At 34.1% G+C, this 18,145-nt stretch overlaps 1 protein-coding gene across 1 annotated transcript in view; it reads right to left on the minus strand.

The window, feature by feature from the left end:
* The window catches only part of LOC149783428 (two pore potassium channel protein sup-9-like), a 144,840-nt gene extending 137,687 nt beyond the window's left edge, over positions 1-7,153 (minus strand). The window contains exon 1 of the mRNA XM_089931653.1: positions 6,993-7,153. The gene's annotated coding sequence lies outside the window, so the exon portion shown is untranslated. The remainder of the gene's footprint in view (positions 1-6,992) is intronic.
* Between the last annotated feature and the right edge of the window lie 10,992 nt (positions 7,154-18,145).

Here is an 18,145-nt window from a genome sequence, read left to right on the forward strand (position 1 = left end):
GAATTATTTTTATCTAAAACAGTATCTACAAGCAGCTGTTGATGTTTTTCTGTCTGATTAATATTTTAAATCGTATGTTTGGCTTGGTTGAAACAGATTTGACCGATGCATTATGGGTTTGTGCAGTTGCGTCTTAATTATAAAGGAGTAAGAGAGGGCCGTTATTTTCACACTTCTGATATTCTCTAATACCAACTCCACTTGAATTGTGTGTGCGTTTGCTCCCGCGCGCCTTTCTCTTATACCCAACAAGACAGGCATACAGCTTCGCGGTAAACAACGCGCATTGCAAATCAACATTGGACAAAAGTGAATCGGTCAATAATGCTTACTAGCGTGTTGACGTAATCCAACGTGATTCTACTATACCACTTGGCGTTTTCACATCAAACAACAGCCAGCTAATCCTTAAGATATTAAATACCCCCTTCAGTGTATTAGATATTCACCCCCCAGTATATTAATTTCGTCCTTCAGTGTATCAAATACGTTCTGTAGTGTGTTAAATGTGTCCTTCCATTTATTGAATACGTCCTCCAGTGTAATGCATATGTCCTCCAGTGTATTAAATTCATTGTTCAGTATACTAAAATCGTTATCCAGTATTAAATACATTCTCCAGTGTACTAAATAATCATCTAGTGTATTAAATACATCCTCCAGTATATTAAATAGATACTCCAGTGTACTAAATAATCATCTAGTGTATTAAATACATCCTCCAGTGTATTAAATACATACTCCCGTGTGCTAAATAATCATCTAGTGTATTAAATACATCCTCCAGTGTATTAAATAATACTCCAGTGTACTAAATAATCATTCAGTGTATTGAATACATCCTCAAGTGTATTGAATACATCCTCAAGTGAATTGAATACATCGTCCAGTGTATTAAATACATCCTCCAGTGTACTAAATAATCATCCATTGTATTAAATACATCCTCAAGTGTATTGAATAAATCCTCAAGTGTATTACATACTTCCTCCAGTGTATTAAATACATCCTCAGTGTATTAAATACATACTCTCGTGTGCTAAATAATCATCTAGTGTATTAAATACATCCTCCAGTGTATTAAATACATACTCCAGTGTACTAAATAATTATCCAGTGTATTGAATACATCCTCAAGTGTATTGAATACATCCTCAAGTGTATTGAATACATCGTCCAGTGTATAAAATACATCCTCCAGTGTACTAAATAATCATCCAGTGTATTAAATACATCCTCAAGTGTATTGAATACATCCTCAGGTGTATTAAATACTTCCTCCAGTGTATTAAATACATCCTCCAGTGTATTAAATACATACTCCCGTGTGCTAAATAATCATCTAGTTATTAAATACATCCTCCAGTGTATTAAATAATACTCCAGTGTACTAAATAATCATTCAGTGTATTGAATACATCCTCAAGTGTATTGAATACATCCTCAAGTGTATTGAATACATCGTCCAGTGTATAAAATACATCCTCCAGTGTACTAAATAATCATCCAGTGTATTAAATACATCCTCAAGTGTATTGAATACATCCTCAAGTGTATTACATACTTCCTCCAGTGTATTAAATACATCCTCCAGTGTATTAAATACATACTCCCGTGTGCTAAATAATCATCTAGTGTATTAAATACATACTCCAGTGTACTAAATATTCATCCAGTGTATTGAATACATCCTCAAGTGTATTGAATACATCCTCAAGTGTATTGAATACATCGTCCAGTGTATAAAATACATCCTCCAGTGTACTAAATAATCATCCAGTGTATTAAATACATCCTCAAGTGTATTGAATACATCCTCAGGTGTATTAAATACTTCCTCCAGTGTATTAAATACATCCTCCAGTGTATTAAATACATACTCCCGTGTGCTCAATAATCATCTAGTGTATTAAATACATCCTCCAGTGTATTAAATAATACTCCAGTGTACTAAATAATCATTCAGTGTATTGAATACATCCTCAAGTGTATTGAATACATCCTCAAGTGTATTGAATACATCGCCCAATGTATTAATACATCCTCCAGTGTACTAAATAATCATCCAGTGTATTAAATACATCCTCAAGTGTATTGAATACATCCTCAAGTGTATTACATACTTCCTCCAGTGTATTAAATACATCCTCCAGTGTATTAAATACATACTCCCGTGTGCTAAATAATCATCTAGTGTATTAAATACATCCTCCAGTGTATTAAATACATACTCCAGTGTACTAAATAATCATCCAGTGTATTGAATACATCCTCAAGTGTATTGAATACATCGTCCAGTGTATAAAATACATCCTCCAGTGTACTAAATAATCATCCAGTGTATTAAATACATCCTCAAGTGTATTGAATACATCCTCAAGTGTATTACATACTTCCTCCAGTGTATTAAATACATCCTCCAGTGTATTAAATACATACTCCCGTGTGCTAAATAATCATCTAGTGTATTAAATACATACTCCAGTGTACTAAATATTCATCCAGTGTATTGAATACATCCTCAAGTGTATTGAATACATCCTCAAGTGTATTGAATACATCGTCCAGTGTATAAAATACATCCTCCAGTGTACTAAATAATCATCCAGTGTATTAAATACATCCTCAAGTGTATTGAATACATCCTCAGGTGTATTAAATACTTCCTCCAGTGTATTAAATACATCCTCAAGTGTATTAAATGCATACTCCCGTGTGCTCAATAATCATCTAGTGTATTAAATACATCCTCCAGTGTATTAAAAACATACTCCAGTGTACTAAATAATCATCCAGTGTATTAAATGCATCCTCAAGTGTATCGAATAAATCCTCCAGAGTATTTGGGCTGAAGATAATGAAATAACGTGAGCCTCGACAGCTAATGTACAGGTCATGCGCTTGATGTCATGGGATGATGAGACGTTAAATTCGTCTTTGAAAATCACATTCATTTCGTATTCGAAAATCAGTAATACCGCGACATTCAGAATGGAATTATATTACTGAAAGCCTCACGGACGACAGCTCGACGAGGAGATCATCACATTACATAGATTTGTCAATGGCATGTATTGATTTGCATTTAGCCCAACGTTCTCCCTCTGTCATGCAGTAAAATTGAAAGAAAAAACTAGCCAACCCCTGCATAACACCCCAGTTATTATTATTATTATTATTATTATTATTATTATTATTATTATTATTATTATTATTTACAGTAGTAGTAGTTGTGGTGGTAGTGGTGGTTGTGGCGTTATTAATATTAGTAGTGGTGGTGCTAGTGGTGGTAGTAATGTCTGAATGCTGGGGATCATTATTATCATAAGTAACTAACTTTTAGAATGTATAAGTCTATTTGAAAAAATGACAATATTACCTATGTCATGACAAACTACACTCTACATCAAGTCCAGGGTTCAGATCTAAAGAAGCATTAACAAACCAACCAAGGTCATTTTCATAATTATTTGTCCAGGATGCAATTTTAAAAGAACCGGAAACAGATAAACCTGTTGGTGCTGTTTTGTTTCGTTTTGTGTAAATGGTTTATATGTGATCGAATCCATTTTGGAAACTTATCATTATGAACTTTACTATGTTATTAAATGAAAAAAGCTTTCTGAAAAGATTATAGCAACTACCGAGCAAATCTAAACCTTTATAATATTATTGCAATAAAGATCAATCTTACTACATGTCGAAGCGGGTGGTTAATTACAAAGGCTCGCCAGAGAGACTTATGCCTAGACTGACGAGTTTATATGTACCATACTGTTGCCATATTGTACACGCTTCTAGTCGTTCTGTTTTGTGTCGGGAGGGAGGTAGACGATTATGATGAAATGTAGAAATATATTAGTCATTCTGTTTTATACCGAACTGGGAAGTAGTCTGTGTGATACAATGTAGAAATATATCAGCCATTATGTTTGGGCGGAAAGGAAAAGTATACTATTTAATAAAATGTAGAAATATATCATTCATTCTGTTTGCGCTGAAAGGGAACGTACACTATTTGATAAAATGTAAAAAATATTCAGCCATTCTGTTTGTGACGAAGGGGGAGGAAGGCTGTCTAATAAAATGTAGAAATATATCAGCCAACAAAAGAAAAAAGAAACATAGATCTGGTAATTATTGTGCATTGGCCTCTTACTTGAATATCAAACGATTAGAAACTAGCAGTGTTCAAACACTTTCTCAACGGCTCAGGTTTTTGTTTTTAATTTTTATTTGTTTTCTTTTGCTTTCTTTTGTGTGTTTTTATTGCTTTTTAAACACGTTAGTTTCCTGTTATTTATCTGTTGTGTTTTTGTCTTGCTAAATTGTGAATATTTAAAAAATGATATTTATTTATTTCTTGAACTATCATCCAACCTTAAATTCTATTTGGAACATGCTGGACGAATCTTGAAATACACAGTATTGTCCCCTGTACAAAATGGCATGTCGGCGCACCTTGTACCCGTTACCATCTTTATGTTACCCTGAAAGTATACTGAAAAAGCAAGAAATGCTGAAAAATTGTCTTGCTACTTCAGCAATGATCAGTTTTGTCATCGAAATGGTTTTATAATGCCTCTAGCACCCTTAGAGGAAAGCTTTACTTCGCCTTTTTTTATAGTCAGGCGACAACACTGATACACTGTACACTGACTGTACTAAGTAGTATTACAAATAAGGTGATGCTCTACAGTTTCGTATTTTGCGTATGGTTAGATGTTTAAAGAAAAGAAATTTCCCAGTTTTCCTAGCTGGTTATACTGGCTATTTAAAAAGACGTTGCATACCTCAGGCATTGTTAAAATATATTTTCCTTTTTTTTTTTTGGTGTATGATTGATGGGTGTAATATGGGATATATAATATAGAGCTTGGACTGAATTCAGATGTGCACCTATAAAAAGAAATGTTGCTTGCTTTATAAGGTTATTTTCACTTCTTTGACTTCAGAGGTAACTTGTTTTGTAATTAATTCACTAAAGTTTTATAAACTGGTATTGTCTAGTCAGGCTAAATTAATTTTCACTTTTATTTGTATAATAACCATTAACTATCAAATTTTGTTATATCCATGTAGAGCATGCATTGTATTTTTCAGCAACAAAACAAAGTCTATGTTCTTTCTTAAAACATGGCAATTTAGGTCTTTTTTATATATAAATATCCACATTAATATATAAGCTGTTTTGCTAAAAGTATAAGTATATTTATTACATCATTAGCCTGTGTTCTCTTTTTGATTGGAAATATTACATTTCTATGGAGAAAACTAAGTTGTTTGGCGTGACTGCACTTACTCTCGATCCATTGTAACATCTCGCTAAGAAATCTTTGTAATATGCTACAATCCCAGAACAAGTGGGATATCTTTCCAGCATGTGACGTACACAGAGACCACCTTGCGACAATTTTGACTGCTTTATGTAAAGAAGTTGTAACCTATGTAAAGTCTTCAATTACATTCTTTACAATTTGTGGTTTTATATGGTAGCATAAAATTAGAACCAATCTTTTTTTCCATGTTACTAAATTGAACATTCCTTTAACTTTTATTTTGTTCTTCATCTTTTTAAAATTTATATATCAAAACCATAACATCCTTTGATTTTAATGATGGTGTGTGCAAAAGGTTTTAAAAGGGTTGTTGTATACTTAAATTACAATTGAAGTTACATTTCATTTTATAAGATTTTGTAGCCGTTAGTATGCTTTAAAATTCAAGGAAGTTCGTTCAGAGGGAGGATCTAAGTGCGACGTTGTCGAAACATCGAGGGCCCATCTTCAATAATAAAGTCATTTACATAGATGATGCCTTTATGACACCATATTTTCTTAAAAACACCCTTACGTTCTATTTTTATGTCAGGATTAAACCTTACAGATGCTTCAGATGTATTAGCTTTTATGACTTTTAGCAATTAAAGTGAAATGCCAAAACATCTTTTCGAAAGGGATTAAGAATATGTCCCATGACCTGAACATCTGCGCCGAAAAAGTTGAAATGACCAAGATTTGGAAGCGAGGATTATAAGAGATGTTTTCATTTATAGTTCCCAGTGAACAGTCTCCTAAGCCATATAAGTTTTACAAAATATGTAACTTGAAAAACAAATACCACTTTATACCCCACTCATAATACTCTTATTTTAATTTTTTGGTGCATGCTATATTTTGTTACCTGCCCTATAAACTAGTAAAGAACGTATTGACTTTAATAGTTACCGGTTATGAACGGTTTTGTTGAGTTAACAAAAGATGAGAGTCTTTCGATTGTAACACTTTAACACTACCATCTTTGCAATTGTGGTGCAAGAATACGATTTTAAAAGTAAATTCTTAATTTCGTGAATGTTGGTAGGATGCTATGAATTGGGAAATTGCCTGCGTTTGTTGATACTTTGACCCCCAAGAAAGCAAATTCACTGCAGTCTCAATTGAGTTTATATTCAGAACAGAACTTCAATTTTCTACCTGTTCTGATTCCAAGCCATATTACATTTTTTATTTTTATTTTTATACTTAGACCTAAGAATTTTGTCAATATTGATATAAAAGATCTAAAGCAGATTTTAATGACTTTTTGGAACCATTTATGTTGAGTAATGCATCATCTGATTATTGAGAATTATCGTAGGTAATATCACCAACCATTTATTCCATTGAATTTCCTATGTCTTTTAATCATATGTGTCAATATCCACACGCACAAGATAAAGATATATTGGGACACAAGGTCGCCCTGTCTACAGCCGCTTTCAATATGAAATATTTAGATGTTTGTCTATTAATACCTAAACATGATTTGATGTTAAAATAAAAATATATTTAATAACCGATTCATTAAAATTAGAACAAATTACCTTATCTATGAACATGCATGCAGCAGACGCCTCTTTCGAAATAGATTAAAAGCAGAAAACCTGTAATTCTATTTATGGATAGCCTTGCTACATACGTTTGTTTTAGAAATTAATTAAGGTAGCAGACCTGGAATTGTATCTCTGAACAGCCATGCAACAGGCGGACGTTCCTGTCTAGTCCAAGCCTTTCCTCCTCCCATTTTCTTCTTAATCTCTTCAAGTTTTCCCCTTTTTCATCTAAATTTGATATATCGTTTGCACCATTTCTCTCTTCGGTTGACTGCATCTCCTTAAGCAGTTGATATTCATGTCGATCGTGAGGTTGTTTCTTGAAGAAATAGAATGGTATTGGAATTCTTCTAATTTAGAACAAGAACATATAAAAAAAACGTTGATCACTAAAAGTAAATTTCAGATCAGAAAATAAAATACATACTAAATTTTAAGATTGGTTGCGAGAACTGCGTTGGTATTTTACATTCTGAATGGCTTCTTTTACTCTCTTTTTGTATATTGGGTCTCCGAGTAGTGAATTCTTAAATGTCCAAACGTTTTTCATTTTGGTACCTTCTTAAAGACTATTTTCATTTGTACCAATTTTGTATCGTGGTTCAATGTTATCACTTTTGAACGAAATGCATATAATGAAAGAAACAAAAACTGAATATATTTATTTCCTTTAGAAATTTAATATATTATTTATTTTCTCGAGCTCCACCAATCCCTGCAATTAAATATGGCACAAAATGATGTCTCTGACATGAAGAAGTACATTCATTTGGCTAAATGTTCCATTGCTACTGTATATATATATATATATATATATATATATATATATATATATATATATATATATATATATATACGTGTGTGTGTGTGCGTGCGTGTGCGCTAGTTCTATGAATTATGGTGTAATAAAAGTAACTGCATGACATTGCTGGTTTATGGTGTGCTAACCATACAGAAAATATTCAGAAGGTGCCACAAAATGGTAATAAAAGAAACATACAAATTCTAGCTTTCATAATCTTTCATAATGTACAGAAACTGAGAAAACAAAGAAGTGAACAAGCAAACGAACAAAAGCAAAGTCAGAGGTACACTGTCAGGCAAAGATCTCTATAAAATGAAAAAACAGGTGTTGGTGCATTGGTCTTAAACACACACACACACACACACACACACACACACACACATGCGCTCAGAAATATACACACAGGCACACAGAAGAAAGACATATTATGTTATAAATGTGCAGAGCTCTGCCTGATCCCCATGAAGATGTTTCCATGCCCGCCCATATTTAACATTAGCTTTTAGGCCTATAACGTAGAAAGATTGTACAATTACATACACAGCGATACAACTACCAGATTGTCTATTGACATTTAAAGAACATGATCCAATAAAAACAATAGTACAGTATTAACAAAAACACAAAGACAAAATAAACCAAAATAAATAAATAAACTAAATATTTCCCGACAGGTCGTATTAACTACTTTAGCGATTGTACGTCACCAATGCACATACTTACGTTTAAGTGCCGACTTCGGCCACCACGAACCATTCCACCCAACTGAGGCGCCTAGACCACGCAATACCGATCACATCATTCTTTCTTACCTCCACGAAAATAAGAAAAAGGTGTAATTCTTAACTACGAGAAGAAGCATCCCAGTCAGAACTAATCGCAACGCATATCTCCCCTCGTGTCCAGCTAAACCCACACAGCCATGATACATCACTCTGTGACTAGAATAGGCACTCCCACCATCCCTCTTCTGTTAGAAGCATTAGGCTTTTGATGTGCGATGTGTTGAGTAGTTACCTCCCTTGCTTACGCGAACTTTATAGAAATACAAAGAATGTTGCAACAAAGCCGAATCTGCCAAAACAAAACAACGCAAATCAAATTAAACACAATGTTCAAAAAGATATGCACGTGAACCAAAATGAATTATGGCAGGCCGCACTATTTATAGAAACTCACATGCAGGCTACTCGTCAGTTGCCCTCTCTCTCTCTCTGAGCTTTAAGCCATTAGAAAGTCGACGACGCAGTTGCAGTCACAAATCCAGGTTTGTACAGCTCAGTGCATATCCTTTAGTTTTGCTTGCATGCAAAAGTTTATTTGGTCAAATCCGGCTAGTTGTGTTTGAACACGGGGGGAATAATGTTAAAGAAATTCATGGATGATACTGGTCAGATATGAACACTTTGGGCCAAATATAGACACATGCATATACATTAATAGTCGGAATAGTTATTGAAAACGTAGGACACTGTGACTCGTCCTGTATAGTCTGGTCTTTAGAGCTCAGTCAAACCCAAAGTGGGCTTCATGAGTGAAATGGTATTCCCGTATACTGATCTTATAAGATGGCGGTGCATAAGAGTACAAAAGGAATGCTGAATTTTTATGGCTGTTTATGGCTTTATCTTCAACAATTGGTGTTCATTCCATGTGAAAAGTAAGCAATGATTCCTGACATTCGATGCTGACTTCATAATTCTATTAGCATATGTATATTATTATAGGTTCCTATTCAATTATATTGCACATGCTCTGATATACGTGGCATTTACTGTGATGTACAAGACCCGTCTCACACCAGGTTTAACAACAACAACAGCCTATATACACATCTAACCAGTGACAAAATACTGCAGGGAATAACGCAGAACGTCTGACTTCACATTTTAAGTGTTCAATCCTAATGACAACATTCTGGCACAGAGCCTAGTTTGAGAAGAACGGGAACCAGGCATAAGAATAGAGAGAAATGAAAAGGGAAAGGACGGGTGAGACCACAGTTTGATAGTTTTTATCGATTAGTTCATTCAGTCAAAAAGCAGATGGAATTAATTGTGAGCAGTCTTGACTCTCTGACCATTAAGACCGAGAAAGTGGCTTTAAAAGATTATTTTCTACTAAGCTTAATCAGTCTGAAAGAAGATATACAGGCTGATTTTAAGGACGAATCCCTAAAATCGGCAGTGTAGCAGACGAGGTAGAAACTGTGCAGATAGACAATGGAAGAAGATGCAAGCTCTGAAGAACGAAACAGGAAGTAAGTATGACTTCATCCGGGGTCTTCAGCTAGCGCAGTCGAGAACGAAATATTTAGAGTCGATCTGAATAATTGTTTGGTTTGGAAAACAAAAAGGAACCCGCGAACTGGACTAAGCAGTGGAAAGAGTGGTGAGTCTTTTTTAAAACGGCAAAACGGGCGGAATGATAGAAATACTGCACATCGCCTCACTATGTTAGATAGAGACTTCAACAGGCTGGTCATCAGCAAGTTTATTTCCAACTTTAAGAATCTTGAATCCCGCTGTGACTGTAAGTTACTAACTGACTATGCCAGTCGACACAGGTTCCCAATGCTAACGCCTTCAATTCTCCGTTGGAAAGAATTCACAACTTAAAATATACAAACGAATTACTGGACATCACTCATTGTTCTAACTCGGTTCTTTGCTAATTAGCGATTTATTGATATACATAGTACAATCAATTCTTAGTATACATGCTACACATCATATGAGAACAGAAATTAAATCTTGTAATTCGTATCCGAGTAATATATGATGTTCCTACAATACAGGATATATATTACATGCAAACCTCATAATCCGAACATGTTCACGTCAGTTAAATATCGAATCATATCTTGAATGCATTAGTCATATAACACTCACGACAAATGAAAGAAAACAATTAACATCTGAACTTAAGAAAAATGAAGCATGAAAATAGAAATAATAAACTCAGCAATTATTTATAAACTTGTATCATTGGGCATATTTATGCGATTGAGAAAACACTTATGTGCCTTCATGAGCTCTCATTCGCTTGTCATCGGATAATACCTCTTGTGTCTTCCCGGGTTCTGGGTCCGTCAAATTTGCAGACGGTGGTCTGTCCGCTTGGACAAATTATAACGGGAAAACACTTTCTACTCCCCTGAAGTCAAGAAGTTCCTGCTGGGCTGAAAACTCGGACTGCCTAAATGTCGTTTTATGATACTTAAACCTTGCAATTTAGTCTGGAGAACAAAGCCCCTCGTTTAACATCGCCAATTAGGATTAATTTATCTAACCTACTTTTTTTTGTACTCATATAGAAGTCAGAATAATTCTATCTAGACCGCATTTATTAACAACTATTCTAAAAGTATCATGTTATGACATCTGTTTTAAATGGCCCGAGATTTCCCATGTTTTGGCTCTGGTGTGTCTTAGCTTTGTCATTTTTCGCAAAATGACCTTACGTTAACATATTTGTCTGACCGTTATCTCAGCCGGTCCTCTGTTAAAATCCAATCACGCTCCAACTAGAGCATATCCCATCATTCACAGGCTAGGATTTATTGCGAACCTAGCCCATACGTCAATCACTATGTTTACGTGTCGCGCTGACCACAACAACATGTACTGCGAAAATATCAGCAAACAAATAGCACCATTACAAGTATTAGTAGTAGAGATGAGTCGTAGCAGCAACACTAGTAGTATTAGTAGCAAGAATGGTAGAAATAGCAGAAGTGGTAGTGCAACAGTAATAGTAGCGAATGTGATTGCTGTAGAAGCAGCAGCTGTAGTACTTGAAGCAAATTTGGTAATGCTAGAAGCATCATTGTTAGTAGTAGTAGTAGTATCGACATCAATAGCAGCAGCATGGTAGCAGCAGGAGTAATAGCAGCAGCAGTAGTTGTAGTTGTACTTTTTAAAAAAAATTGTAGAAAACGGATGCAGTAGTAGTGGCTGCAGTACTATAGTAGATATAATGGTGGTAGTATCAACATAGCAGCAGCAGCAGTAGTAGTAGTAGTAGTAGTAGTAGTATTGCTAAAGCAATTGTGGTAGAAAGCAACTGTGGTAGTAGTGTCGGTAGTATTACAGTAGAGATTATAGCGGTAGGTCAATAGCAACTGCTGTTGCAGCATTAGCAGCAGAATTAGAGTTAGTCATACTTGTAGCAGTAGTGGTTGTTGTTTTGATTGGTTCATTTTTTAGGTCATTTTCACAGCCTTCCTTACGATAAGAGTGTTTGCAATACAGTTTACTGCCTATGACGGTAAGTCCTGGATGAGAGATTTAACAGGTTAACGAACACTTGATATGATACAAAGCCGCAGCTTATAAATCACTTGACAAGAGAAGAAAACAAAGGAAATCCTTGAAAGCTCCTCTTTTTTCAATAACACAGTTGAATGCCAAATGAAAATGATAGCGGAGCTAGGTTGATCAATAATAGTTAAATATTGTTCGGTGCGAGAAATTGTGTCATATGTGTAATAAATTAAAAGCAATAATTATACCAAGCAGGAGAGAATTCAAGACCCACCTCCCCAAAACGTGCTTACTCATCCCCATATTTAGCAATATTTGAATCAAGGAACATACAAATATAGCATTGCAAGCAATTATAAATAAGTTTCCGAACAGACAAACAGACGGTTGAAAGAACGGAATACTTGACTATTGCATTTCGTAAAGGACCGCCAAAACTGAAACTAAATTTTGGATTTTATTTCATAGAATTACCAGCAAGAGCACGAAAAAAGAATCACTTCATAAATTAACTTAAGTTACATGGTCATGATTTTTATATTCATTGTGTTGTTTTTTTGTATTTTTTTTTTCTTCTCTCATTTAAATCTTAAGAAAATCTGTACTCTTAGTATAATCATCACAAGAAAGGTTGATATATAGATTTGCGCTAACGGTCACAGTTGCCATATTGAATAGACATGCTTTGAGGAAATAAATGTCAATATTAACGCAGGTAAATCTGGTGTGTGCTTTTGTTTTCTTCTTCAGAATAAATTATTTTTATCAGATGAAGGTGAGCACGTATGGATTTTGAACAGCTGCTGTTCATTACTATGAAATGATTTAGATGTTATTACAGCTATCGCTGACATAAATGTTTGGTTGTAGCAAGGACTCCCCTTATCATGCTAGCATCATTTATCCCTTGTGAATTTGTACTGCTGATAGTGGCTTTGTGACCTAGTTGACTAGATTACAGTTGAACTTGAATAGTAGAACGTCAGGGTCCACTCAGTTAGGGTGCAATTATTTCAATACATGCTTTTGACAGTCGGGAGGGGTGGGGTGGGGCGAAGATTGAAATCACAACTTATAAAACACTAGTATGCAAGAACGATACAAAAAATAATACGACAGGAGGGGAATGTATGAAGGAACGGAAGAAAGAAAATAAATATTCACGGAAAGATTGACAGACCTATTTCGAAAACCGCATGGATTGAAATATACCATGATGACGATTTGTTCTCCACAGGGTTCCATCACAATGGAATGGACTACACATTATTGACATTCGTTTTCCTTTGGGTTCCATAATAATGGAATACACTATACAATGTTGACATTAATTTTCCATTAGGTTCCATCATAATTGAATGGAATATAAAAAGTCGGCAGATTTGTTTCCCATTACTCTACATCAAAATAGAATGGAATACAAAATGTGGACAGATTTCTTTCACCTTAGGTTACATCATATACATAATATAATGGACGTTATTATTAATAACCTCGTTATAATCACTGCTCCTTTATAAGCTATGACCGTAACTCGGCCATTTAAAATATGGAAGCTATCCATAAACCTCTCATTAGAAACATCTTTTAAGCATTCATCTTGTTCTCTTACAAACATACCATTATACATACAATTTAACTTATGTGGATTATTTCACGACCTTTCTTCCGTAACTGATTTGGCAATATATACACAATACACACGTGAAAAACTTAAATATTTGCAATTGTTTTAGTTATATACGATCCAGTGGTGAAAATCCGTCAAAGACACGTTTCAGAAAATAAACTTACGTCAGAGAAACAAAATGAAAAATAATACATTGTACCGTCAGTATATATATATATATATATATATATATATATATATATATATATATATATATATATATATATATATATATATATATATATATACATATATATATATATATATATATATATATATATATATATATATATATATATATATATATATATATATATATATATATATATATATATATATACATATACATATATATATATATATATATATATATATATATATGTGTGTGTGTGTGTGTGTGTGTATGCATGCATATATGAATATATATGTGTGTGTCTATACGTGTGTTTATATGTGCTATTGTCTGTGTTTATGCATATATTCGTGTGCGTATGTATGTATGTATGTATGTATGTATATATATATGTATATATATATAATAGTATGTGTGTTTGTGTGTGTCAATCATTTACACAATCAACATTATGCATGACCTTAGTTTTTGACGTTATTATTCAAGTACCTTCTTTCCTCTTTCACCTGAGTCTTAGCTTTCTTCTTTCTATTGTCCTCAAACGAAATTCGTAAACTTACGTTTCAACTCTATTTGAGCTTGCAATATCTCAAACAATAATTCAATAGTTACATCCGCATTATCGGGTCACGTATTGTTAATGATCATTTTTAAAAATCTGTACATGCTTATCTTCAGAAATTTTAAATTAGGCCCCACGAATACAGTAGAAGTGGAATTTTGCTCACTTCTCTAATGGAACCACAAATAATCCAGTCCGTTTAGCAAACACCTACAGCTCTAAATAAGAAATCGAAACTTCTGATAATACAATGGCTGCTGTCAATGACAGAAAGATAATGGGCATGATAACATTTCAAAAGAAAAGTATGGGATTGAATCAGCAATAGGGAACGTCTCTTACTTTATTTCTAATCTCGAGACAAAATAGTCCCAGAAGATATGAGTAATTTTAAATAGGCTTGAAGCCCAAACGTATGACTTCAGAGTTTCAAAATGAAGAGGGCAGAGTATTTATATCTTTAAAGCGTTAGAAATAATATTCCTGGCACGCAAAAAAAAAAAAACCAACTGAGATAGAAACTTGTGAAGCTTTCCGTCCGCCGATTTTCAATGAAGGATTATTATGTACTTTAATTGTACACACACACACACACACACACACACACACACACACACACACTCTCTCTTCCAGAGATAGATAGATAGATAGATAGATAGATAGATAGATAGATAGATAGATAGATAGATAGATATAGTATTCGTATGAAATTAGTTACATATATTTAGGTCACACTGATCTACTTCTGGTAGAAGTAAATAACCTCACTATGAGGTGTTTGCATCCACGAATTGCCTTTTATAATGGAATATATTTGTGTCAACAAGAATAATTTTGTGTTTGTCTGTCAGTTATTGATCCCACAGAAGACAAATGCTATTCGGACGTATTATAGTATTTTAACGAGTCGTCTAAGTCGGGAGGCCCCTTCCCATACTTCCTAGAGTAAACTGTTACAATTATGTTTCTTTACTAGTCACAAACATTACATTTGTCAGTGGCATGTCTTTGTCTTCTTTTCCACTGTGGGATTTACAGCATAGAAAAGAATGCCATTTATTAGATTGGTTCCAAATGATTGTATGATTATCTATAGCAGAGAACGTGTGCTTTCTATTTTATGCGCATGTGTTTTGTGTGTAAATATGTGTGTGTGTGTGTGTGTGTGTGTGTGTGTGTGTGTGTGAGTGCGTGTGTGTGTGATTTTGATTTTTAACTTAGCTTTAACAACTTTCAGCCATATCGTTACGATGTCTGCACGTTGGCAGCTTATAGTGACGTCTAGCATTGGGGCATCTTGCTGCAGACATGTGGAATCGTGTCCCACCCAGTCACATTATCCAGATAACAGGCCGACCAGTTAGACGTTCTATTATACCGACAAAACAAACTTCGACATAGTATATAGTTAAAGACCGAACTTAAATTGCCGGCATGTCAGCATGTCCTTTCAAAATTAGACGGTGACAGGTCAGCGTAACCGTATTTACTTTCCTTCTATCCGTCTCTACTTCCAACCTCTTCGGGTCATCAACTGTAAACTGACTGCCTGCTTTCCTTTCCCTCAACGTGGTGTATACAGATGGAGCTATATTTCCTTCAAATGAATATGATTCGCAAGCTAAATATTTGTCAGGTTTTTTTTTTTTCTTCTGGCGTCGAACAATATTCCTGCATTTATTTCAAATATGGTCTTATCGTAATTAAACAGAGCTAAGCTGTGGTCTTTTCTAGCTGCTACTTGGAGTCTTAACTGGAAATATGACATAACTCGGTCTCTTCGATAACTATTACAGCCCACGGTGGGCTATAAATTACTAGGCGAACAATGTCGGGCGATTTTCTAGGTTAAGAGAATTCACCACTTGATTACACAAATTAATTAATGGATTTCACGTCTGTCTTGACTACATTACTTGCTACACAATGATTCATTGACATAGACATAGTAAAATCGAATCTTTGCATACATGAAATTCATACAATACATAATTTATATTACATCTGAACGAGATATATCATATCAGTTCGAAAAAAAATCCATATAATGCATGCGTCATATACAAATTCGAGACAAATGCATGAAACCCTTAGCTTCCGAACTCACGAAAAAAGATGAATACATTTAAAACGAGTGATTTCAACAATTAATTACAAACTTACATCAGTGATTGTTGTATGCACCTGAAACAATACCTTGTGATTTCCCGAGTCTTGGTCCTTTTCTTATGAAGCCGAATCTCGCTCTGGTTCCGGGTCTTTCAAATTCTTCGAGTCCCACGTCCTTTTGATGATTCATTTAACGAGAGAAATTACTTATTAATTTCCACGGAATCCCTCACACTTCCCTTTCAGCAGAAAAACTTGGACTGACTAATTTTGTGAGGGACAATTCCACCAAAGCTTGCTTCAGTACAGCATTATGCTCAGTTGTATCATTTCTCATGAAATATATTTGCACGTTTCCATTTTTCAAAGCAAAAGCGACTTTCACGAAGATCGATTCAGTCGCTTTTCATGGGGATATTTCGTACAAAAACAATTCAATTAAACACTACTGTAAAATAAACTTTATGTTTTTGTCAGTATATGGCACATGGCGATACATAATTGCAATGGGTTATTTACCTATTTCAAAAGCTATGGTTATTTCCCTTTCAGCGGAACATACTTTAACGTTCACTTCTTTGAGTTATATTAAAGAAATTATAATTTCAGTGCTTCACAATAATCTGATCTTAGCCTAATTGAAATTCATTTTAAGGTTTGCGGCATATTGATAACATTTGCTGTTAATGTAAATGACAAATTGGTTCTGAGAAACTTTGCAAACAAAATTAAACTAGTTACTACATTTCATTGTTAGCCGCTTAATTTAAAAAGGGTAGTGACTTTTGTAGAAGCTTAGCTGCTGGTTTGTATGCCGTACACAATATATATATATATATATATATATATATATATATATATATATATATATATATATATATATATATATATATATATATATATATATATATAAAGCAGATACAGTCTTATGAACATGCTGTAATCACGATGAGTTATGAATGACATATGGCTTGACTTAAACATGGATGTGCTCTCTATCTTTGAAGTTCCCTCCGTGGTTTTGTTATCTGATCCCAATAATCAAGGTGTTATAACTGACCGTTCTAAAAACATGGAAGTTTCTGTTTCTGATGATAGCATGCACCGACGGTACAGAGATAACTGGTATGCAGGCTTTAAACATGAAAAACACTGGGGAACAAATTATAACAGAGAATGCAATTAAAAAAATAATAATCGTAATGAAGAGTTAAAAGCCAGAGAAAAAAAAGGCAAGAACTGACGTTTAATATATATATTTAATTAAACATGATGATGTAAAAATTTCAAACAGCCGTTGCAAAGATTTTATATATTATATAGTAAAGGAAGTAAGTATTCCTCTGCAGATGACGTAGTTGAAAACTCAACTACCTGTACAGTCAGTTTCATCATCGTTCAGCCACGTTTTCCTCATTTTAAGTCATTTTTACACTAAATTTCGGTGGATAAAAAAATTATAAATTAAAATTTCCAATGATGGATCTGCTTCATCAAGCCTCAATTGATGTATAGTTTCACTTAATTTTTAAGAATTCGTTGGGAGATGCGATAAAACACGGCTTCCTTGTGTATGACGCGATACTGTGTCGATAAAACGATAAAACCTTGAGAGACCTGCCAGATAAAGTACCAGACAGATAACGAATGCAGACGGCACATTTCTTTTTCTGCATATCAAGTCTGAAAAAATATCAGATTATGATTCGAGCTAATTATTTTGTCATT

Source organism: Sinohyriopsis cumingii, chromosome 14 (genome assembly GCF_028554795.1).
Source record: "Sinohyriopsis cumingii isolate HCF-2022 chromosome 14, ASM2855479v2, whole genome shotgun sequence".
NCBI classification, from domain to species: Eukaryota; Metazoa; Mollusca; class Bivalvia; order Unionida; family Unionidae; genus Sinohyriopsis; species Sinohyriopsis cumingii.